This window comes from Macrobrachium rosenbergii, chromosome 27 (assembly GCF_040412425.1).
Source record: "Macrobrachium rosenbergii isolate ZJJX-2024 chromosome 27, ASM4041242v1, whole genome shotgun sequence".
Lineage (NCBI taxonomy): Eukaryota > Metazoa > Arthropoda > Malacostraca > Decapoda > Palaemonidae > Macrobrachium > Macrobrachium rosenbergii.
In genome coordinates, this window is record NC_089767.1 from 7,167,153 (window position 1) to 7,191,838 (window position 24,686).

The 24,686-nt window shown below is 36.8% G+C and overlaps 1 long non-coding RNA gene across 2 annotated transcripts in view; it reads right to left on the reverse strand.

Moving 5' to 3' along the window:
* Nucleotides 1–24,686, reverse strand: part of LOC136853387 (uncharacterized) — a 108,437-nt gene that overhangs the window by 18,706 nt on the left and 65,045 nt on the right. For both annotated transcript variants that reach the window (XR_010857442.1, XR_010857441.1), the window contains exon 3: nt 10,647–10,719. This is a non-coding gene — a long non-coding RNA (uncharacterized lncRNA). The remainder of the gene's footprint in view (nt 1–10,646; nt 10,720–24,686) is intronic.

The window sequence follows — 24,686 nt, forward strand, 5'->3', positions numbered from 1 at the left end:
ACTCCAAAACTGCCGAGCTTAATTATGGAATGAGAAATCGTTGTTTATAAATAAATTAAAGATTAAATTAAAGCAATAAGTAGTTAGATAGATAAAAGAAGCTACGCTGGCATTGAACATACCGCAGACAAATGAAATGAAATTCTGAGCGAACTTGACTGCTCAAGAAAGGTTTAGGAAACTCTCAAAATTGCGACTCAAGAGAAGTACTCTCTATGAGCTACAGGTTCCTGTAGAACGTTTGCTATTCGTAATGGCAGTACACTTAAGGTGTAGACTTTTTTTTTGTTGCTATTTACATTTATTTTATTAAGAAAGGCGGAAGGTATAACTTCGCCTTAATTCAAGATCAATATTAGGTGTTTACTTTACCTATATTAGACTCTCTCTCTCTCTCTCTATCAGGTATTTACCTCTACCTATATTAGACTCTCTCTCTCTCTCTCTCTCTCTCTCTCTCTCTCTCTCTCTCTCTCTCTCTCTCAACTACAACCAAAAACAAAATGAAATATTTCAGATAATCTGAAGGCACTGAGGATGACCAGTGAATTCAATTCTATTAAATGACATTCTATTAATATCTAAATTTGACCTGTTCTTAAAATACATATAAAACACAAAATTAGCGATATATTAACGAAAATGAAATTTCGTAAAGCTATCGACCCTTACGTGAAGTGAAAAGAACAACAGAGAAACAACAGAGGTTGTCTTACCACGCGGGAGTCGAGTGGGCGAACAACTATCAATAGAGAAAATGGTCAGTTGTTTCTCGTGACTGTGATATCCTTAAATCTGACAATGTTGATTACTGAATGCATTATATTTGTTGACTTGAAAATACGTATCTAACATGATTCTTCTGTCTCTATATATATATATATATATATATATATATATATATATATATATATATATATATATATATATATATATATATATATATATATATATATATATAAAAGTGAAACGTTGACCCGATCGCTAGTGGGTTTTTGGAACAAGTGAATGATACGAGATATAATAAACAGTCCCAGTGAATGACACGAGTACAATAAGCAATCTATGTGAATGACACGAGATATAATAAACAACCCCAGTGAATGACACGAGCTGTCATAAACAGTCCCTGTGAATGACACTGAGCGTAAGTACAGCACTTTATTTCCAGGATTTTGGAGCTAAATACAGTCTGTCTTCAGAAAATATGTACATGACGTCCCTATATAAGGCTTCAATTAAGCCAGAATTCGAGAGACTGCCTTTTGAGCTAACCAGATAATAACGGAATTGTGCAAGTGGTCGCTGTGTTATGTTATGTGGGGAATCGTCCATATAACACTGTAACACAAGATATGAGTAACTATGAAAGAGAGCAAAATGAGACGTATTATAATAACGTCTTTTGCCGAGGACTAGGCCACACTTCTGTTGATAGATAAATTCATCCTCTGCCTCGCGAGCTGATTATCTGAATGGCAGTTTTGGGGGGCTGACGTTCTTTAGCTGTCAGATGTCAGTTGGGAAATTTAGGCCAAAGGCCAAGCACTGGGACCTATGAGGTCACTCAGCGCTGAAATGGTAACTGAGTCAAAGGTTTGAAAGGTTTAACAGGAGGAAAACCTCTCAGTTGCACCATGAATCAATTGTTAGGAGGGGTGGAAAGTAAGATGGAAGAAAGAGAATATAAAAGGAGGTACGGTGAAAGGAACGAAAGGGGTTGCAGCTAGGGGCCTAAGGATGGCACGCTGCAAGGGACCTTAAGTGATGCCTACAGTGCGCCGCATGAGGTGCACTGACGGCACTAACCCCCCTACTGGGAACATTCTTTAGTGATCTGATTCTAGATCGACAAGATTTAACTAATGAATACCTTAACTGATTTTTAGCAGTTATTTTGAAAACGCTTTTTAAACTTATTTTTTACACCTCCCAAAACTAATGAAGGCGATTTCCTTTTGAGTAAATCAACCAATTTCCACGTTTTTATGCAAAATTAAACGAGCGACTTATGAATTAAGCCTATAGCGAGGAGGGATCTATCTTCCTCCGCCACCTTACATTGTATGCTTGACTAATAATTCCCCTTCATTGTAATCATTGTAAGCGATAGCACTGTCATTTGCATCAATCACGGTAATATCACGTTAATCTGTTGCTTTTAGTGCCTTGGTCATTTACGCCAAATAATAATAATGGTAATTGATATATAAGTAAGCAAATTAACATTTAACATTCAAGCATTCAACATAAACTTATGGGGGACGTGATCGCAAAACATTCAAAGTCAACAATACTTTGAACCTACCTGTGATTCGCTTAAGCCAGGTTCGTGGAATGGGCTAATGTCTTGCTGGTAACACTATACGTCTGAACCGCTGGAAGACTGGGTTAACAGATGGGCCAAATAATGGAGAAGCAAATCCACAGTTATGTACATGTACGTATATTTAAAGATAAACCAGCATATACTGATTTATCTTGATATATATGTACATATGCACAACTGTGGATTGGCTTCTGCATTTCAAGACTCCTGCTACTAAGAGTATTTTTTAATAATAATAATAATAATAATAATAACTATATAAATCATATATACACAAGAACGACGACAACAAATAAACACCGCGATCTACACATATGAACTTGAACCGAACGGCAAGACTTTTGAGAGCGAGATTAGAACTTCCGCCATTACCCTTACGAGCAAATGCGCAATGGAGTCATTCAATGGTTATAGTTAAGGGTATAGGGTAGCCTTCCTAATGCCCACATATACTACGTTGCTGTAGCCGCCCACTCGTAACAGCTCAGGGCACCATTACACGTAACTCTGATGCTTTATAACATTTAAAGCATTTGAGGCAAAGTGGCCCCGAGGTCATATTGCAGTCATCAAGAATTGTTGAATACATGGAAGGGAGTCAAGATATGATGGTATCCCAGTGGGAATCATAAGTCGCTGGTAATGTATATTTTGATGGTAGCGTCATTAATTCGGCATACATATACGTATGTATAGATACATATATCTATATATACATATATTTAAATATATTTATTATATATATTTATATATATAAAAACACACACACACATATATATATATACATATATATATGTCTGTGTACGCATTACAATAAAAACCTCTGCTGCTCCCAACATAGAAATGAATATAACATCTCAAGTAACTCGGAAAAATGAGTCGTCCAGTGAATGTATCTGAGAAGATCCTGGGCTCCCCAGGGATCAAGAGAGCTTCCGCAAGAAGAAGAAGAAGAAGAAGAAGAAGAAGAAGAAGAAGAAGAAGAAGAAGAAGAAGAAGAAGAAGAAGGTTTATACTATTTATAGTCCTTCCGGACGCCAATGGCAGGAGTTTCCCGAGCAGTGACAAATTCTCGTGGGCATGTCTATATGGCACCACTTTGCATCCGGGCAGTCTTAGAGTCCCCAGTGCTAATGGGAAATGCAAATGAACTGCCTTTGAGGAAACAGAATTGAATTTAATTGGATAGAGAATTTAGGCCAAAGGCCAAGCACTCGGTCTCATGAGGTCATCCAGCGCTGAAACGGAAACTGTCAGTACAAGGTTTGAAAGGTGTAACAGGAGGAACATCTCGCAGTTGCACTATGAATCAATTGTTACAAGAGGGTGGAAAGTAAGACGGAAGAAAGAGAATATGAAAGGAGGTACGGTAAAAAGAAACTTACTGACTATATATGACATTTATTATGTGCTTGCTTGTGCATTTTTATTCCCTTGGGAAGCAGGTAATTGATATTGTTTTTTTCCGTTTTTATTTGCTTCCTAACTATTGTATATTGACTGCTTATTGAAGAGGGACATACCTTTATAAACCAGCTAAGATCAATATGTGGAAATATAATGGGTCTCATAAATTAAATATAGCTTTGCTGTATTTGAAAATAATATTAGTAATTTCCCTCTTTGGACATGCTTGAAACCACAAAAAAATATATATACACACATATATATATATGTATGTATGTATGTATGTATGTATGTATGTATACACTACTTTTGTTTCTGGTTACAAGGAACAATGTGGAAGATAATCTACTCAGACTATAAAAGTGTTATTATATCCTTTTACCGTTGGCCTTCGATAATAATCTTATGCAACTTATCCATAGAGAGAGAGAGAGAGAGAGAGAGAGAGAGAGAGAGAGAGAGAGAGAGAGAGAGAGAGAGAGAGAGAGAGAGAGAGTATAAGCCAGTAAAAATAGATTCATATCCGCTCACGACAGCTTGGTAATGAACTCATATCTCTGCACTGAGAGAAATGTATTCTGGGACTCAAAAGATAATGTGAGGGGAGATTCCAAAAGAGTAGTTGTATATCTGACAATCAAGACTGATACAGGAACAGTACTGAGAGAGCATATGATACGGAAGGAATTTCTCACCCCTATAACCACCATGTGATATGAACGCAATCCATCTATCTTCGTTCTCTTGCTGCATTCCTTGTTCCCTACAGCTCGACATTTTTAAAATAAAAAGAAATGTAAAAAATTCATACTGATTTCTTAGTTTTCTGAAAGGAAAACTTGTGCAGCTTTGTCTGTCCCTCCGCACTTTTTTCTGTCCGCCCTCAGATCTTAAAACCCGCTGAGGCTAGAGGGCTGCAAACTGGTATGTTAATCATCCACCCTCCAATCGTCAAACATATCAAATTGCAGCCCTCTAGTCTAAGTAGTTTTTATTTTATTCAAGGTTAAAGTTAGCCATGACCTTGCTTCTGGCAACGCAACAACACAGGCCAACACGGCCGGCTGAGAGTTTTATGGGCCGCGGTTCATACAGCATTATACTGAGACCAGCGAAAGATGGATCGGTTTTCGGTGACCTTGATTATAAGCTCTACAGAAAACTCGATTGCGCCGAAGAAACTTAGCCGCATTTTTTAGTTGTTATACGTACGACTGAAATACGCTTCGGGACCATTCTACATAACAGAAGAAGTCCCGTATGACTCTTGTTACCAATGGAAAAATACGAAATTTTTTGCTTTGCAGTGAAATGAAATAAACGGAATGCAGCACTTGGCAGGGCCCAGAGTTTTAAGACGCCAGAACGAAAAATAAAATAACATGCTGGAAAGGTACTTCGTTTCACATACTTTCGAAAATTTACTTGGATCCAGAAACTATACATTATTTGCTCCACAGCAAAAGGAAATACGTCATCAAAATGCAGCATTTGTACAGCCAAATTTTGACTAGAGTTTTAAGATGAAAGAAAGAAAAATGAAGTAATATACTGGAAAAGTATTTGATATGACCATACTTTCGAATAAACTTGGATACAGAAGTTTTACATTACTGCCCATTTGAGCTCAAGTTTGGGGCAGTGTTTCTTAACCTTTTCTGACCTCAACACCTCCTGTGGTAAGGCTTCACAGTCCGGCACCCCTGTATATCTGGTTACTGGGATCATTATATATATATATATATATATATATATATATATATATATATATATATATATATATATATATATATATATAATAAAAAATAATAATAATAATAACCATTATTATTATTTTTATTATTATTATTATTATTATTAAAGAAGAAGAAGAAGAAGAAGAAGAAGAAGAAGAAGAAGAAGAAGAAGAAGAAGAAGAAGAAGAAGAAGAATAATTGAGAAAACTCAGTATCAAATCAATTCGTGAAATACAGCCATTTTATTCAACAAAAATATTATTATTATTATTATTATTATTATTATTATTATTATTATTATTATTATTATTATTATTTTATTATTATATTTTGATTTTGAGGTAGCTTTCATTTCTCATTTGTACTGCCTTTCCAGCACCCTCTAAATTAATTTTAGCACCCCCTGGTTGAACCCCGCATAATTTCGTTTCTGCTGTATGTGAGAATGCAAGGCCAAGAGAAAGAGAAGGTCTGCTCTCACTTCCCCCCCAAATCCCCCAAGTAGGCGGAGCTTTGTCTACCTGCTTATTGCGTCAGCAGGTGAATTGCCGTAATGAGCAGGTATACCTCTAAGACACGTCATCGCCTACGTAGTTACCCCAGGCGGGAGGCGACTCCGCCCAATTGGGTAGACCTTGTCTCCCTCTCTTGGCCTTGGAAGAAAGCAAGGAAACGTCACAAAATTTATATAATAAAAATTATATATAAATATCCACCTTTTTGTATGGTAGTATGTTGAAGGAAATATTACAAGTTAGTGATAAATGCTAATTACACTGATACAACTGTACAGAAAATTTTTACACAAGACAGAAAACGAGATTTTCACAGACGCCTTCAGAACTCCCAGACTCAGTGGAATTTGCCTGTTTCTCCGGAATGGAATGGAATATAGAATTTAGGCCGAAGGCCAAGCTCTGGGACCTATGAGGTCATTCGGCGCTGAAACAGAAATTGACAGTAAGAAGGTTTTAAAGGTGTAACAGGAGGAAAACCTCAAAGCAGTTACACTAAGAATCTTTGTTATGAGAGGGTGGACAATAAAATGGAAGAGAATATGAATGGAGGTACAGTAAAAGGAACGAAAGGGGTTGCAGCTAGGGGCCGAAGGCACGCTGCAAAGAACCTTAGGTAATGCCTACAGTGCGCCGCATGAGGTGCACTAAAGGCGCTGCCCTCATGCGGGAGCATATTTCTTCTGCTCTCACAGCACCAGATTAGTTACGTGTTCGACACACCGTGGCCCCGTAGAAGGGTAGTGCAATCAGTGCACCTCATGCGGTGCACTGTAGGCATTACTTAAGGTTCTTTGCAGCGTCCCTTCAGCACCTAGCTGCAGCCCTTTTCATTCCTTTTACCGTACCTCTGTTAATATTCTCTTTCCTTCATCTTACTCTCCACCTTCTCCTAACAACTGAATCACAGGTTTTTCCTCCAGTCACACCTCTCAGACCTTTTGCTGTCAATTTCCGTTTCAGCGCTGAATGGTTTCACAGATCCCAGCCTTTTGGCCAAATTTCTATATTTCTTTCTATATTCCAACGCACCGTGGAAACTCATCCCCAAATAACGGAAATGTTCGAGGGTAAATCCGCGCTTAGATGTTCTTTTTGGGGACCTTATTGTATCCCAAGGGCGCGGAGCCCGACTGAGCCTCTTAGTGAACACACAAAACTCTCCTGTTCAGAGAAAAGATTTTGCGAGAAAATTATTTTGAGATCGGTCTTCTTCAAGGCAAGTCGTATTTGTAAAATTATATGCATTCGTGTCCTAGTTGAAGTTTCACGAAAAACAGTTGATAACAATGTAGAGAGAGAGAGAGAGAGAGAGAGAGAGAGAGAGAGAGAGAGAGAGAGAGAGAGAGAGAGAGAGAGATACTCGGTAGTCCCTAACAACATTAAAATCGTTTCCTAATTCCATCCTTATCACAAATTATTTTCACTATTTCAAAATATTATTATAAAACATACAAGATACAATGACGAAATTAAGCTAGTGCTGAATTGTCTTAATGGCGCATGTATGTATGTATGTATGTATGTATGTATGTGTATATATATATATATATATATATATATATATATATATATATATATATATATATATATATATATATATATATATATTAGCTACAAACGTCCTTCAATATCAATTCGCTCTACCTCGGAAATAATATATTTTCATGTATGTTACCCGAAGGGGGATTTTTCATTTTTTTAGTTGATAATAAGTTCGTCGTCTCGTGGGTTCGAACCACGGGAAACAAGAACTCAGGACTACAGTGACGCGCACTAAACCACACGGCCCCCTTCGGGTAACATATATGAAAATATATTATTTCCGAGGTAGAGCGAATTGGGTATTAAAGGACGTTTGTAGCTTAATGCTTTTATATATATATATATAATTATACATATATATATATATATATATATATATATATATATATATGTGTGTGTGTGTGTGTGTGTGTGTGTGTGTGTGTGTGTGTGTGTGTGTGTGTGTGTGTGTGTGTGTGTAGAGAGAGAGAGAGAGAGAGAGTGAGAGAGAGTACCATCATGAATAAAATCCTGGGATATCAGTCTTTTCTGTGCTTGATGCGTCTGATCAAAAAAAGCATCAAACATTCCCCGTTTTTTATCCTTCATTCCAAAATCCCCTTCAAGTCTGGTTCGCTCTCGTATGATGCTCAACAGGTTCAAAACGTGTTTGGCTTCGGTATTTTAGATCAAAGTGTCCTGAACATCAGATCCCCAATTACTAACTTCCATTCCAGAAAAAAAAATCATAAGGTTGAGATTTATTTGTTGATTTTTTTAAAAGCTACTAGGAATTTACCCAGATTCCAGTTTCCATCTCAAAAAATAGAATCATAAGGTTGAGATTCAGGTTTTTTAAACAGCTATATAAATGCGATTAAGGCAATGAATGATTTAATGATTAAGATATAAAAAGATCCCTAATTACTGTCTTCATGCGCTTGTTTTTCTCTGTACTACAGCAAGAACAGAATTACTATACAGTGAAGAATTACCAGCACATCCTGAACCAACGTTTCCTCAGCATAGGAAACAGGAAAGATGTTTTGGTTTTGAATATATCCCTTATATATCAGCTAAGTTCTCCTACTTAGCCCTTTTATGGAATGGAATATGAAATTTAGGCTTGAAGCCAAGCATTGGAATAAGTGGGGTTATTCAGCGCTATAATGAATATAGTTATGGCATGAATTTATATATTAAATAAAATAAAAGAATGGTTTTAAAACTGTGGTTAAAATCGACTTTCGGCAAAAACTGATATTCCTCATAAAAAATTGATAAATTTTCATTTAGGATATGCATATACCCTTTACAGTGTAAAAATAGTAAAAAATAAAAATATCCATAAACATGCTTGTATACACAACACTTAGCCCTGCAGATAGATGGACAAGCAAATATACTTAACAGGAAGATACTACGAGATACGCTAGTTATCAACTCTGATCACCAGCACATCAATATTAACTCCGAAAAAAAAATGCAACGGACAATTTTCTAAATACACAAACGAAATTCTTGCAACGTGCAATTCCATCAAGTAATTTACAAAGGTTCTTTTCCTCCATCTCTGTAGGACTGAGCGTCTCTCTCTCTCTCTCTCTCTCTCTCTCTCTCTCTCTCTCTCTCTCTCTCTCTCTCTCTCTCCCGGGCCCAGGGGTGTATCTGGACTCTTGCCAACCGGATACGTTTTTATGACGATATGTTTCTGCATGAGAGCCCTCTGCACAAATGCAATACACTTTTTGATGTCATGACGGACGTAACTTCTGTGTTTTATAATACAAGCACAGAAAATAAGGCTGCTTGCCTTTTGGAAATGTCTGCGTTTTATTTGTTAATCCACGAACGAAGTTTTATCATGGTCTTCAATTTGATTGGACCATTTTTCTGTCGAGTTACTGAGTTATTCATCATATAAATATCTGAAAAGTCTTCCCTTAAATGAATTGAACTGAACTGATTATAGTGTTTAGGCCAAAGGCCAAGCGCTGGGACCTATGAGGTCATTCAGCGTTGAAAAGAAACTTTACAGTAAAAGGTTTGAAAGGTGTAATAGGAGGAAAACTTTTATCTATACATCAATTCAGAAAATTCTTTAAATAATTATATATATTTGCATACTCCTCTTTCTTGTAATTAGTCCGAGTAACGAGCTACCAGAAATACGAGTTATGGTAACCTTAGGCAATATAATTTAGCGAATCGTTACCTAACGTTTGTCACTATATTCCAGAACAGCTGATTACCAATACCTCTTGAACAAATATTTCACTCTGAACAATAAAACCTACTTGAAATGATTACCTGACCACACATGAACTGGCATTCGGCCAATCGATGCCAAAACCTTTAACGCTAAAAATAATGTACTTACATTTGTATCTATTAATTTTCAAATTTATATTTGCTTTTTTTAAAAAGTGATCTGTTCTTTCCGTATTTCCCGTTACCTTCTGTTACTTCTTTCTAATGAACACCATCGTACTCTTTGGAAGCTTGAATTTCAAGTCAATGGCCCCCTGTGGTGGGCTTGTTCCATATGAATAAGGTTCATCTTCTGAGTAATAACAATAATTGACCTAAGAGCTGACATGACCGATTGAACTTGAATTCCTTATGTGCCCAGTGGATTTGGTATGCTTTCTAAATGTTTTATATTATTTTATAAAAAGTTTTATCACGCCCCCTAAAAGCTATCAGATTTATCCTTTAGGTTCTGTTATTAACACTGAGTCATTTTTATGGCCGAAACTGATAATGGATATTGGCTATCAGCTCTCTTCTTTCCATCACGCTTGTTGACAGGCCTGAACGCAGAAATTTTGCTTGATACACTGTTGTTGCTTTCATCACAATCTAAAGCAACAAGGATCGTCAGCGCATCGTAGCTATTTCCATAATTCATATTATTTTATATTTTTATATTTTTTGTATATCTACACAAGTTGTATTCGCATGAATAAATGTTTGAATATGAATCATGCAATGTACTCAGGCTGATATATCTTTTTTTTAATCTGCTAAAATTTGTACACATTCAATTTGTTTATTCCGGGTTCCAAAGGAATTTCATGAGTCATCGATTTCGTAAGACTAGAGTGGTGAAAATCTATGAACAAGAGTACTCACGTTGTATGCTGGTCTTGGTCGAAGCTTCCCGGAGGCACTTTGCTGAGATGTAACCGAGTACTAGGACCTTTCCCTGAAAAAAGCGGGACGCATTATCTTCAAAACTAATCGTAGAACTTTCTTTAAAATAATCACATTATGTTTCCCACATCCAAATTACTCATGAGGTAGTAATCTAACCTAACCTAACTTAACCTAACCTAACCTAGGGGCATGACGAAAGAAAAACGGAGCTGAACTCATCCCAACCTAACCTAATCTGACCTAATCCAAATTACTCTAGGGGTAATAATCTAACCTAACCTAACCTAATCTAACCCAAATCACTCTAGAGGTAATAATCTAACCTAACCTAAGTTAAGTATAGTTTAGTTTTACCAGACCTAACCCGACCTAACCTAACCTAGGGGCATGGCAAAAAAAGAGCTAAACCCAACCCAACCAACCTAACCTAACCTAGGGGCATGGCCAAAAAAAAAAAAAACCAGAGCTGGTGCAATACTAGCATACACCTCAGGAATTTGCTTCCCGGACAGCAAGAAAACGATATTTGCTGAAGGATATCAAGTTAGTCTTTTCCTGCTCATTGTGATCACGATAACTGAAAGTAACTCTTCCACGTCACTGAATTTTGTGTCCACTTCGCGTGTTTGACACTGAAATCACAGATATAAGGTTTCTCATCGTGGGTATATATCAATGATATATCCAGATGGAGAACACTAATAATAATTCTATGCCTAAAGCTACTGTATAGTTATTTCCCATAGAACAAAAAAATTCTATATGAAAACAGAAAACCCTTGGACAAATGCAATGGCTGTTCATAAATTTTTATGTAACAGGCTTAAAATGTTTGGAAATAAAAGATTTTTATTGGCAATTAAAGCATATTTTAGTTTTCTGCAAGAGAAAACTACTGTGCCGGCTTTGTCTGTCCGTCTGCAACTTTTCTGTCAGCCCTCAGATCTTAAAAACTACTGAGGCTAGAGGGTTGCAAATTGACATGTTGATCATCCACCCTCCAGTCATCAAACACACCAAATTGCAGCCCTCTAGCCTCAGTAGTTTTTTTTATTTGGTTTAAGGTTAAAGTTAGCCAAGATCGTGCGACTGGCAACGCTATAGGAAAGGCCACCACCAGGCCATTGTTAAAGTTTCATGGACCACGGTTCATGCAGCATTATACCGAGACCATCGAAAGACACATCTGTTTTCGCTGGCATTGATTATACGCTGTACAGCAAACTTGATTGCGCCGAAGGAACTTCGGCGCATTTTTTACTTGTTTATATAGCTTTCAATAAGATACTTCTGTCTACCTACATCTAAAATTACTATACCTATGATCGCTAGCGGATCCAGGGGGGGGGGGCACCGGGGCACGTGGCCCCCATGAAAAATGATGATATAAAATAATAATATTGAAGATTTAGATCATAATACCATAAATAAATGTAAAAATGTGAAAAAATAAAAAATCGATTCAAGAAAAAATATGTGTATATGAAAATTGGTGCGGCCCCCCATGAAATTTTTCTGGATCCAATAATGCCTATGATAACTGAGAGAAAGTGAAACTTTAACAGTACCAAGAAAAGGAAAGCGAGCTGATAAACGTCCTCACAAAATTCCACACGAAAACTTCTCCAGATTCCTGGTCATACCTGAGAGGACCCGCTGATGGCAAAGTTCACTAAGAACTCCACGCCTAATTAGGCGTCCAAGTTATGAAGTCCTCTGTCGTTTATTTTCCAAAACCATTTTTCTTTCGAGTCCTGCGAGAAGGAGGGGAAGCGAAGGGGGGAAAGGGGGGGGGGTCTTTCTGATTGGGTTAAATAGGGCGTTTTTCTGATATTCTTCGAAAATTTAGAGATGCCATTAGCACAGCGACACCAAATGAAACTAAAACTTCAGATAAAAATTGACAGAAATTATATCGAGAGTTTTTCACAAGCGGAAATTGAATTGAACTGAATATAAAATTTAGGCCAAAGGCCAGGCACTGGGACCCATGGCGTCATTCAGCGCTGAAGCGGAAATTAACAGTAAAAGTTTGAAAGGTGTAACAGGAGGAAAACCTCAAAGCAGTTGCACTATGAATCAATTGTTAGGAGAGGGTGGAAAGTAAGTTGAAGGAAAAAGAATATGAAAGGAGGTACAGTAAAAGGAACGAAAGGGGTTGCAGTCACGATTAGGAATATCTATATACATTCTGTGGAGTTAGAATTAACAACTCAGACAGAGTATGTAAAAAGTTATGGGTTGAAACACACATTAGATACAAGACTGGTTGCTCTGAGGACAGTAAGTGCTTCTTTTTTTGCGAAATGATGCTATTAAGAAATAAATAAATCCCACAAATTTACTTATCAATTGATGCCTGTAAGAAAATGTGTAAATGTGGAAAAATTACCCTAATTTATCATGTGTATATATATATATATATATATATATATATATATATATATATATATATATATATATATATATATATATATATATATATGTGTGTGTGTGTGTCTTAATAATAAAAAATAAAAAATTTTAACACCAGCTTTGCACAGAATCTCGTCCGGTTTTAAACTAGTTTTATAAAAAAAACTGTCTCGATAATAAAAAATAAAAAATTTTATCACCAGCCTTGCACAGAACCTCGTCCGGTTTAAAAATAGCTTTATCAAATAAACTGTCTTGATAATAAGTAAAAATTTTAACACAAGCATTGCACATAATCTCGTCCGGTTTAAAAATAGTTTTATAAAAAAAATTGTCTTGACAACAAAAAATAAAAAAGTTTAAACCAGCCTTGCACAGAATCTCGTCCAGTTTAAAAATGGTTTTATAAAAAAACTGCCTTGATAATAAAAAAAAATAAATTAACACCAGTCTTGCACGGAATCTCGTCCGGTTTAAAAATAGTTTTATAAAAAAAAAACCGTTTCGATAATAAAAAGAAAACATTGTCATCATCAGCCTTGCACAGAATCTCGTCCGGTTTTAAAATAGTTTTATAAAAAGAAATGACCTAATACAAATAAAAAAAAAACTTTTAACACCAGCCTTGCACAGAATCCCGTCCGGTTTAAAAATAGTTTTATATAAAAACAACCGTCTCGATAATAAAAAGAAAACATTGTCATATCCAGCTTAGCACTACATCTCTCTCTCTCTCTCTCTCTCTCTCTCTCTCTCTCTCTCTCTCTCTCTCTCTCTCTCTCTCTCTTGATGTAAGTTCGTCCCGATTTCTTACCTATGTATAACTTACTTGCTTATCTTTCTCAACGAGTTCTTTCGGCCATCGTGGAAAGGCTGCGTGTCTTGATACAGACAAAGCGTCTGGCCTTGTCAGTTGCTTCGAAAACGGCAATACTTCCCGAGAATCAAAACGCTTCTCCTGCTGGGGGTTGGGGCGGGAGGAAGGGGGGGGGGGGCATGGCGTGTGGCATTAAAGCAGAACTTCGGAAGATGCGTTGAGGTTTGTTCCCGGGTATCATGCGGCGCTGTTTGCACGGATACGGATGCGCAAGTACTTACAGCAATGAAAAGGAATACGTATGTATGCATGTGCGTATGTATATGTATATGTATATGTATATGTATATGTATATGTATATATATATATATATATATATTATATATATATTATATATATATATGTACATATTTATATATATAATTATTTTTATATCTATCTATATATAATATATATATATATACATATATAGAAATATCAACACACAGTTACGTGTGGAACAGAAATAAATTTCTGACTCACATCGGGATCGAACCCAGGTCTTTGCAAATGAATATATATATATATGTGTATATATATATATATATATATATATATATATATATATATATATATATATATATATATATATATATATATATATATATATATATATATATCCCCTTTCCACTTACCCGAAGGGAGCTGTAGCATCAGTGTTTAAACTCTTAACGAAACAATGATTTAAAACCTTAGAAAGTAAACGAACACAAAATCCAAGAATCTCGAATGATTTATTTATACATTTCACCGAAAGTCATTACCGCATGGTACAACAAACCGCCTAATTTGAATAAACAGGTTCCCAGCTAACAGCCTGTCAGTCTGGAAACATCACTCAAAATTACATTATAATCCTGACAATGACTGGTTAATTGGATAGAATATTTTGAATAAAATAGCAAAGATTTTTCAATAAATATTTTCTGTATTTTTTGACCAGATATTCTACAATATTAGAGGCTGTTATTACTGTAGAAGAGAGAGACATTTTTGGTTACATAAAAATAACTCCCCGTAGGGAGGTACGCCGTCAGTGCACCTCACGAGGTGCACTGTAGGCATTTACTAAAGGCTCTTTGCAGCGTCCCTTCGGCCCCATCTTGTTATCCACCCTCTCCTAACAGTTATGCAACTGCAAGGTTTTCCTCCTGTTACACCTTTCAAACCAACCTACTGTCAATATCCTTCCCAGCGCTGAATGACCTCATAGGTCTCAGTGCTTGGTCTCTGGGCCTAAACTCTATATTCCATTCCACGAAAATAACTAAATTCTATCCTAATTATTTCAATAAAGTCCCTGGAAAAGACTAGTCTTACATTGGATGCAAAATATGCATGCAATAATCGCCTACCTGTAAGAACATATATCTCTCGTGTTAGCCCAGAATGAAATTGAGCCATTCCCTTAAGGGATATTAATGATTCACTCTACATTCAACAAACCTCGCATTTATCAACTCCCTCCTATTTTTCCTTCACTTTCACAACTGCAAGTGTATGATAAACGTCAGCCCAATACCATAAATTCCAAGTCTAATCGCAGGAAACACGGTAAACTTCCAAACTCACGAGACACTTCAAACACCGAGATGAATCATCGTAAAAAGGGAAGAGTTGTACGAGCGAAGTTGCTGGGCGTGGAGAAAGACTTTGCCGCTTCGGGAAAATACGAATGTGGGGGTGAAATCATTTGGCGATCATACGTCAGTGATTGTCTGTAAAATTAGCGCTTGTGAATCGGCGTCAGTTTCAGAGACAGGGAAGCAGAAAGGGATCTTTCCTAGATAGTGACCCCCAAAGGGTTTTTGGTTGGGCGTTATCTAGGACTGATATATCTTGGAGGTCATTATTGAATTGAATTGAATTCCCCGTAGGGAGGTAGTGCCGTCAATGCACCTCATGCGGTACTATTACACCTTTCAAATCTTTTTACTGTCAATTTCCGTTTCAGCGCTGGATGACCTCGTAAGTCCCAATGCTTGGCTTTTGGCCTAAATTCTATATTTAATTCAATTCAATTATCTTTATGATATCTACAGTCATTTGTTTATAGGTAATCCCCAGCGGGCTTGTACTAAACACGCCCCAAAGGTGGATACATACCGGGGTAAAACCCCCGGGGGGGGGCAACTATATCCGCAGAAAGGATACTCTGAACAAACTTCGTGGCTGTTATGATAATTCACTGAGACTTTTGATGAATATTGATAGGTTTGTTGGAATTTCTGAACTTTCTGTTAAACTGGGTATTCCTACATTCCAGGAACTTTTAAGGAAAAATACAGTTAGTTTGTTCCTTTGGCTACGTAAGACAAATAACAGTCTTCTAAAAGCAGTTTTTAACTGTAAGGTTTTTAAAAGTTCAACAACATTTTTATAATGGAATATTCTTATTTTTAGTGAGTCTTAAAAGTGAAAAATTAGATATCGGGTCCACAGTTATTGTATATTATTTATTAAGATTTTGAAATAAAACAGTTTTTAATAAATGTTAAATCATATTTTAAAGGTATGATTGTTTATGTAAATATATGTATATGCAAAGATATTTATATGTAACTCTCTCTCTCTCTCTCTCTCTCTCTCTCTCTCTCTCTCTCTCTCTCTCTCTCTCTCTCTCTCTCTATGTTAAGTAAACATTCTACAAATGATTCATGTTAACTAGTAACGATTTACAAGATGACTGAGTCACCACAGAGGAAATATAAATCCATTATTTACAGTCCTGACGCAACTAGAATTCAATAAAGCATTCCAAATGTTTATCTGAAACGTCCAAAGCGATATCTTTTATTATTTATGCTTTCAACTCTCCCGGTTACCCAAACATTCTGCAAATCATTCATGTTTATTAAGAACGATCCCAGGTTAACTGAGTTGCCTTTGAGGAAATATCGAATACTAATTAATCCATTATTTACAGTTCTGTTAAGACAGAGAACAGGGAGATTTTTACATACATCACACAACCTTCGGTCCATTATGTTTGGAAAAGTACAGATGTAAGAAAAATTGCATGAGAAAAATCAAGCCTTTAAACAGACGAAAAACAGTCTGACGGAAATGCAAGAATGCCAACACTGTGGATGAACGCCAGAGGTGAATGCTTTTTATTGCTTGGGAATAAGCATAGTTGGTTCTCAAATCTTTTGGTGTAGTCATCTACCCCGGCAGTGGCGTGATAGATCACCATTAACCATTCCTCTTCAGTTATGTGAAGTTATAATATAAAGGAAAGAAAAATATTCGAATGTTTCATTTCTAATGCATTTTATATGTAAGAAATCAATTTGACTTCTACTCAAGTCTTCAGAAATACAGAATTTAGATTTATTTACTGATTTATTTATTTATTATTATTATTTTACTCCAAAGAATTAACACTTTTAGGAAGTGTCTCGTTAACCATCCCCCCCACCCAGAAACTGCTTCATAACCCCCCACGGGGGTAATTACCCCCAGTTCGAGAACCACTGCCTTAAACAACAGCATTTCTAGTGGCAACACGCACCAAGAACATAAAAACCTAGGATTTAAAAACCTAGGACAAAAAAATATCTAATTCATATTAATTTCTGGAATAAAGCTTCAGATGCTGATAAGTGTTTATAGAATATTATTTTTACGACTGAAGGCAAATAGAAAGTTCTGTGCAAGGATTTCGAAATTATATAAGAAGTGAGATGCAATCTTAACCAGAGCACGGTGAGATATGACACAGTTTTCAAAAGTGAAGGAATCAGTGTTGAAAAGTGATGGCATGGGAAGGAGATGGAAAATTTTGGATAAATGCAAATTCAAATTATGTACAATCTTTGCACCACCTAAGCAAATGAATCTCTCTCTCTCTCTCTCTCTCTCTCTCTCTCTCTCTCTCTCTCTCTCTCTCTCTCTCTCTCTCTCTCTCTAGATGACTAGATTAATGTTGATTTAAATTGTATGTACAATCTTTGCACCAACTAAACAAATGAATCTCTCTCTCTCTCTCTCTCTCTCTCTCTAGATGACTAATATTGATTCAAACTGTATGTACAATCTTTGCATTACCTAAACAAATGGATCTCTCTCTCTCTCTCTCTCTCTCTCTCTCTCTCTCTCTCTCTCTCTCTCTCTCTCTCTCTCTCGATGACTAGATTAATGTTGATTTAAATTGTATGTATATACAATCTTTGCACCACCTAAACAAATGAATCTCTCTCTCTCTCTCTCTCTCTCTCTCTCTCTCTCTCTCTCTCTCTCTCTCTCTCTCTCTCTCTCTCAACGACTAGAATTCAGGCGAAACATTCCGAAAGGATTTTTCTTTGAAACAGATTTTTTTCTGAATATGAAATTCCTGATGCAAACAGCTTTCTCTCCTATTTTCTGAAGCACGGCCTCCCATCCTGTTTATTCACGCGCAAAGTAAATGAAAGTTAGGAAAGTTATTCCTTTTCTGAAAAGTATTCAGAAGTAGAAAAACGATTTTAAGAAGATTGACGGTCACTGATGTTATGTCTGATAGGAATGGTCTTACTTCAAAGATTAAGGGGGGGGGATTTGAAATTTAGGCCAAATGACAAGCGCTGGGACCTATGAGGTCATTCAGCGCTGAAACGGAAATTGACAGTAAAAGTTTGAAAGGTGTAACAGGAGGAAAACCTCAAAGCAGTTGCACTATGAATCAGTTGTTAGAGAGGGTTGAGGAAAGTAAGATGGAAGAAAGAGAATATGAAAGGAGGTACAGTAAAAGGAACGAGAGGGGTTGCAGCTAGGGGTCGAAGGCACGCTGCAAAGAACATTAAGTAATGCCTACAGTGCACCGCATGAGGTGCATTGACGGCACTAACCCCCTATGGGGTTGGGGATTTGAAAATATACCACATTGTTTCTAAAATGACATGCCTTCAGCTTCAACTAGTTACAGTTTCTTTTTTGGGGAAAATTTTAGCTAGCTAGGTCCAAGCCGTGTTCCACGTTCCTCTTCTCAGGGGGAATTCAGTATTGAAAGTTCGTTCAGTTCGTGGACCACTTGGGGCCAGGACGATACTCGCTGGTCCTGTTTTCAGCGACTCTGCAACAGGATCGGATTGCAAAATCATTGGCTGTGAGACGTTTTCTCTCAAGGAGGGATCATGAATAGTATCTGGAGAGAGAGAGAGAGAGAGAGAGAGAGAGAGAGAGAGAGAGAGAGAGAGAGAGAGAGAGAGAGAGAGAGAATATATGAATAGGAATAAATCTATACCTTCTTGGAGGTCGGATTGCAAAAATCATTGGTTGTGAGACATTAATTAACAAGGGAGAATCTTGTATTGTAATTGGAGAGAGAGAGAGAGAGAGAGAGAGAGAGAGAGAGAGAGAGAGAGAGAGAGAGAGAGAGAGAGAGAGAGTTGTATATATGAACAGGAAACGTAAAAGTGATCAAAAAGTAAAGGAAGACTGTTTTACTTTCGTTTGTATTGTTCGCAAAAGAAATGATGTAATATTTGTAACACTCAGCATTAGGCAGTCCGCTTCTCTGTTCATTCCTCGTCAAAATTTTTAACAATATAAAATTTTAACAGGAACAAAATATTTTCCATGATGGGATTCGAGCCCACTCATATAAGTAAGAGGGAGGTCGCCATAGCACACCGCGCCTGGAGAAGAGACAAATAAGATTCTAATTCAGTTCTTGCAAACACACACTTCTCGAATTCAGCTCTCATATGTATTTCAGGATTTTTTCTTCCCAGATTCCTATATATTCAAATTATCCTTAGAATTGATTTTTTTCAGTTCTAAAAATACGAGAAATGTCTGGACTTCACGAAAGAACAACGGAAACTGTACATAGATTTAACACTGAAGATATCTGGACTACACGATTGACTGTACATAGCTTTTACGTGTTGGTGTAAATGAGTGAATGCGTTCTGCTGGAAGCCTGGTTCTCTAACAGTGAGATTGCAATGTCCAGTCTTATTGCCAATCAAAGGCTGAGAATTGCAATTCCCTTTCTATACAGCCGAACCAGCGAGCCATTGTGTTACTCCCAGAATGGGAGTTCACTTATCTTTTTCGTAGAAAATCACCTTATAATTCTGATTCATTGTCTGCCTGAATTGCTGACATGAACAAGGAATATCAATTCAACATTCGTATTTTTAAAGCAAAAAAGGCCAAAAATTAGAGTAAGTTATGAACCAATTTTGCTAATTTGCATATTCTTTGTAAAGGGAAAATTTGCATTCTGAATATAGTTGTTTGTGTATAAAGATTTAAACTAGTATTTCTGGGGCGTTCTCATTTGTAAGTTATTGTGTTTTCTTGTGGAAGAACAGTTCTCTAATAGCAATTCAAAACCCGTCGTGGGGAGACAGATTCAAGGGTTTTCATGAAAAACGTACCTAAATATCTCATCTTATAAAGAAATTAAGATTTAACCGTCTATCACAGTTGTATTCACAAACACGTACTCAAAACTCACTAGTGGATAAAACACACACACACACACTCTCTCTCTCTCTCTCTCTCTCTCTCTCTCTCTCTCTCTCTCTCTCTCTCTCTTTCTCTCTCTCTCTCTCTCTCTTTCTATATATTTATATATATATATATATATATATATATATATATATATATATATATATATATATATATATATATATATATAATATATATGTATCTATATTTATTCATATATACATATGTATATATATATATATATAGAGAGAGAGAGAGAGAGAGAGAGAGAGAGAGAGAGAGAGAGAGAGAGAGAGAGAGGTAACGGGAAGAAATTCCATTTGCTGACATTCGAGAAACCCATTTTTGTGCCAAATCTAATTAAGAACCAGAAAGGTTCAGAAGAAGAAGAAGAAGAATTTCATATCGAAATGGAAAGAAAGAAAAAAAAAACATTACCAAGTAAATGAGAATGTATGTTTGAGGAACTTGTTTTTAAAGAATCTTTTTCTTTAATATATGTTTTTTATTGTTTTTTTTTTATATATTCCCTTTGATGACCTGACTGCGGCATTCGTCGTTAATCGTTTTGTGGAAAAAGATCTCTGCGAATTTGGCAATCGAGTTTTCTGTATAGCGTATAATGTTGTATGAAACTCTCAGCCACGGCCCATGAAACTTTCAGTCACAGCCGGGTGGTGGCCTGTGTACAGGTGCCAGACGCACAATCATGGCTAACTTTAACCTTAAATAAAACGAGTAAAATATGCGCCGAAGTTTCTTCGGCTCAATCAAGTTTTTTATACAGCCACTACAGCTTATACTCAAGGCCACCGAAAATAAATGTATCTTTCGGTGGTCTCGTTGTAATAATGCGGTATGAGCCACGGCCCATGAAACTTTAACCACGGCCCGGTGGTAGCCTATCCTATATCATTGCCTGAAGCACGATTATGGCTAACTTTAATCTTAAAATAAAATAAAAACTACCGAGGCTAGAGGGCTGCAATTTGGTATGTCTGATGACTGGAGGGTGGGTGATCAACATACCAATTTGCAGCCCCCTAGCTTGAGTAGTTTTCATGATCGGAGGACGGACAGAAAAAGTAAAACAAACAAAACTATAAAAACTAAGACAATATTATGTGTTACATTATCAGTAATGAAAATCAAAATAAATGAAAGGTTTTCGTATTAAATAGTATGCTCGTTTCCAGTTCTTTATTCCACTCTGAAAGTAAAAGGTTACTGATGGGAAAACAGCAGGTAGGAGATGCTAGCAACATTGCAAATCCAAAGGTGAAAGTGAGCTTCTAACCACACCCGCGGCCCCCCCCCCCCAACAGATACTTAAAAAGAAGTAAAAAGATGAATAATTACTAACTGGTGCTAGGAGAATTGAAACGACTTCATCGTCTGAGTCTTACTTTCCCTATAAAAACCAGTAAATCCTAACAAGAAGTCATTGAATTGAGGCTTTATATGATAATAAGAATTACTAATGTACTTTGTACGGTAGTTTCAAAGTTAAACAAGTAACTTTTCAATAGAGAATCCAGCAGACTTTAATTTCAAACACCTCGACTATTGGCAATTTTGCTCTACCATTCTGCTGCAGCTCTGGGATATTTCGTCACTCTGTGAGGCAACTTCTCCGTTCTATTGAATTTATCTCGCCCTTTGTAAAGTGTTACGTTTACGCCAGTACCGTTTGGTGGTTCCTTGTTACACATTTTATTATTACATGCTTTTATTTAACTTGACTTTGTGTATGTCTGTCTGGCTATCTGTTTGGGTCAAATCTCGTAACTCAATTTTCGACCTGTTCCTTTCGCCTGACGGACTTGAAATTTTGCATGGTTACTCAATCCCAGTGACAATACAACCTTACATGATCAGTAGGTCAGCAGTGACCTTTAGTGACCCTACAGTGACCTCTCCCAGTATCTCAGGATTTGTATGAAACTCTTCGTATTTTCATACCTTCTTTGACTCGGTAGAATAAGTTAATCACTCTACGGATTTTTCAAACCTTCTTTGGCTTGACAGGCTACCAATTTCTTTAGCTACAATCATAAATCGGTTACAATTTCTGTCAAAACTAAAAAGTATAAAATAAAAATATATATAAAAGTTTTTGTAAACATGCTTTTATTAAAGTGCACTAAAAAGTAAAAAAATAGTTTTTTTAGACACACCAGAATTTTCTTACAATTAATCATGTCTACAAAACTAAAAGCGCAGGCGTCAAACATGGAAGGGAATGCTACAAGAAAATAAATTTTATATTTCTTGTAGCATTTCCTTCCATGTTTGGCGCCCACGCTTTTATTTTTCCGGACATGATAAATTGTAAGAAAATCCTGGTGAGTCTCAAAAAAATATTTTGTACTGTTTAGTACATTTTAATAAAAGTGTGTTAAATTTTTTTCCTTTTTTTTTTTCTTAAACGCTAGTCACCCCAAAAGCTGGCGGTATTAAGGTCCGTAAAAGCAAAAGGGTTTACATGAAAATCCTGTTTCTGAGAAAAATCGACGTGCTAAAAACCTCAATGAATATTCAAGGCTTTATTCAGCTAGGATCCCGCCACCAAGAGTTGCAGTAGTCAACGGAGTAGGGTATAGGGTATAGGGTACACTGGGAACGTCAAAAGGAAACAAGTAAAAGCCAAACGACTGAAAGAAAACAACCATTACGACAAACAGAAAGCAGCTCAACATTCAAGCAGGTCATTAAGACAAATGCCAAATCACCACACTCGAACGCCAACGATCTGTAAGAGCTGTATGCCAAAATTCTGTCTCTTTTAATCATATTAGTAGTAGCATCCATTGTAAAATAAAAAAATAAAAAAAAAACACACAAACTGGGATACGCGTGTTTTCGGAAGTCAGATATTCGACCGGTTTTTTGATTAGAGAGACTAACAACATGAACTAATAACATGAAATCTTTTGCAACACTAAAATATTGATATTCTCCTCATATTCACACAGGCCATACTCGTCGGCGAAAACAAATAAACACGAGCAGTGCAACAAAATGAAGAACTGCTGCTCCTTCCGACCCCCGAAACCAGAACAGAGGTGGGAACAAATATGCAGAGCTTATCTGGCCAGGGAACTGGCACCCAACGATGCAATCGCAAATGGCATTACCCAAGGAGACTGCAGAGACAAAATAGGACACAAAAACAAGGACATCAAGACACGGCCGATAACAGAACAGAAACTAACAAAAAGCCGACATAGCTTCGACAAAGAAACAAGATCATCTCAGGGACAGTAAGCCATTCCCTGTCTCACCAACCCACTCTGCACTACTTTACCGTTCGCGCTATTTTCCATGACCTCTGTCGAAGAGGCCTTGTTTGACCATAGAGTCTCTCTCTCACGGAAATATTTTGATTTACAGGCTGTTTTTAGAGCAAGAGTCCGTGCGGGCATAAGGCCAGTTTAATCTTCAACAACAGTATCAGACAGAGATTACTATGCCCTGATAAAGACAGTTGGTCGCGACATTGAGAGTGATGTAAAATTACAATTTAATAAAAAATGCTGCTGTCTGATACAGACTCTATACAGGTATATGTTGATTTCTATTCTCTTTTATAAGTTAGATATTTATAAGATTATGTTCAATCATGAAAGATGTATGCTCGGACAAAGCTTCACTTGAGAGTTCATTGCATTCACTCTCCGAAGAAGGAAAGGAAATTATAAGAAAATAAAAAATCATTAAAATCAGAATATTTTCAGATTCACTATGAAAAGTTTTGAACAAAACCTTTACCTTTCATAACCAGTTGAATCTCTCTATATTCTACTACCATTATCCTGGCTAGCTCTCGTGCGCTATGTACATATAAAAAGGCTAGACCTTGTTCCCTGACGAATGGATGCGATAAGTCATCTGCTCTCTTTTATCCCAAATCGGATTTACATCCAAATGTGACCAGAAGGGAGACTTGACCCTTTTTCCCCGTGGGAAATCCTGGCTAGAACAAAACGTCCTCCACTTTTTTTGCTATCAGATGTCGCCCAGAAGCGGGAAGAGGCCGGTCAGACCTTCATTCGATTTAGCTGCCCCATTTCACTCTGCAAGTGATTTGAATGTACAGAGCATCCTTGGCATTTCTTATTTAAGGAAATGTCTCGAAGTCCTGTTTACATATGCATGAAGCGACCGCTTCCTCAGGGGCATTAGAATGGGCAAGCCGCTTCTCTGAGGGATTCTGTCCGGGCAAATGTGGTTTTCTTTTTTCCTAAACCCTATTTTTTCTTTTAGAGAAGGTCGAGGCGGCGGTCAACCTTAGTAGATGAATA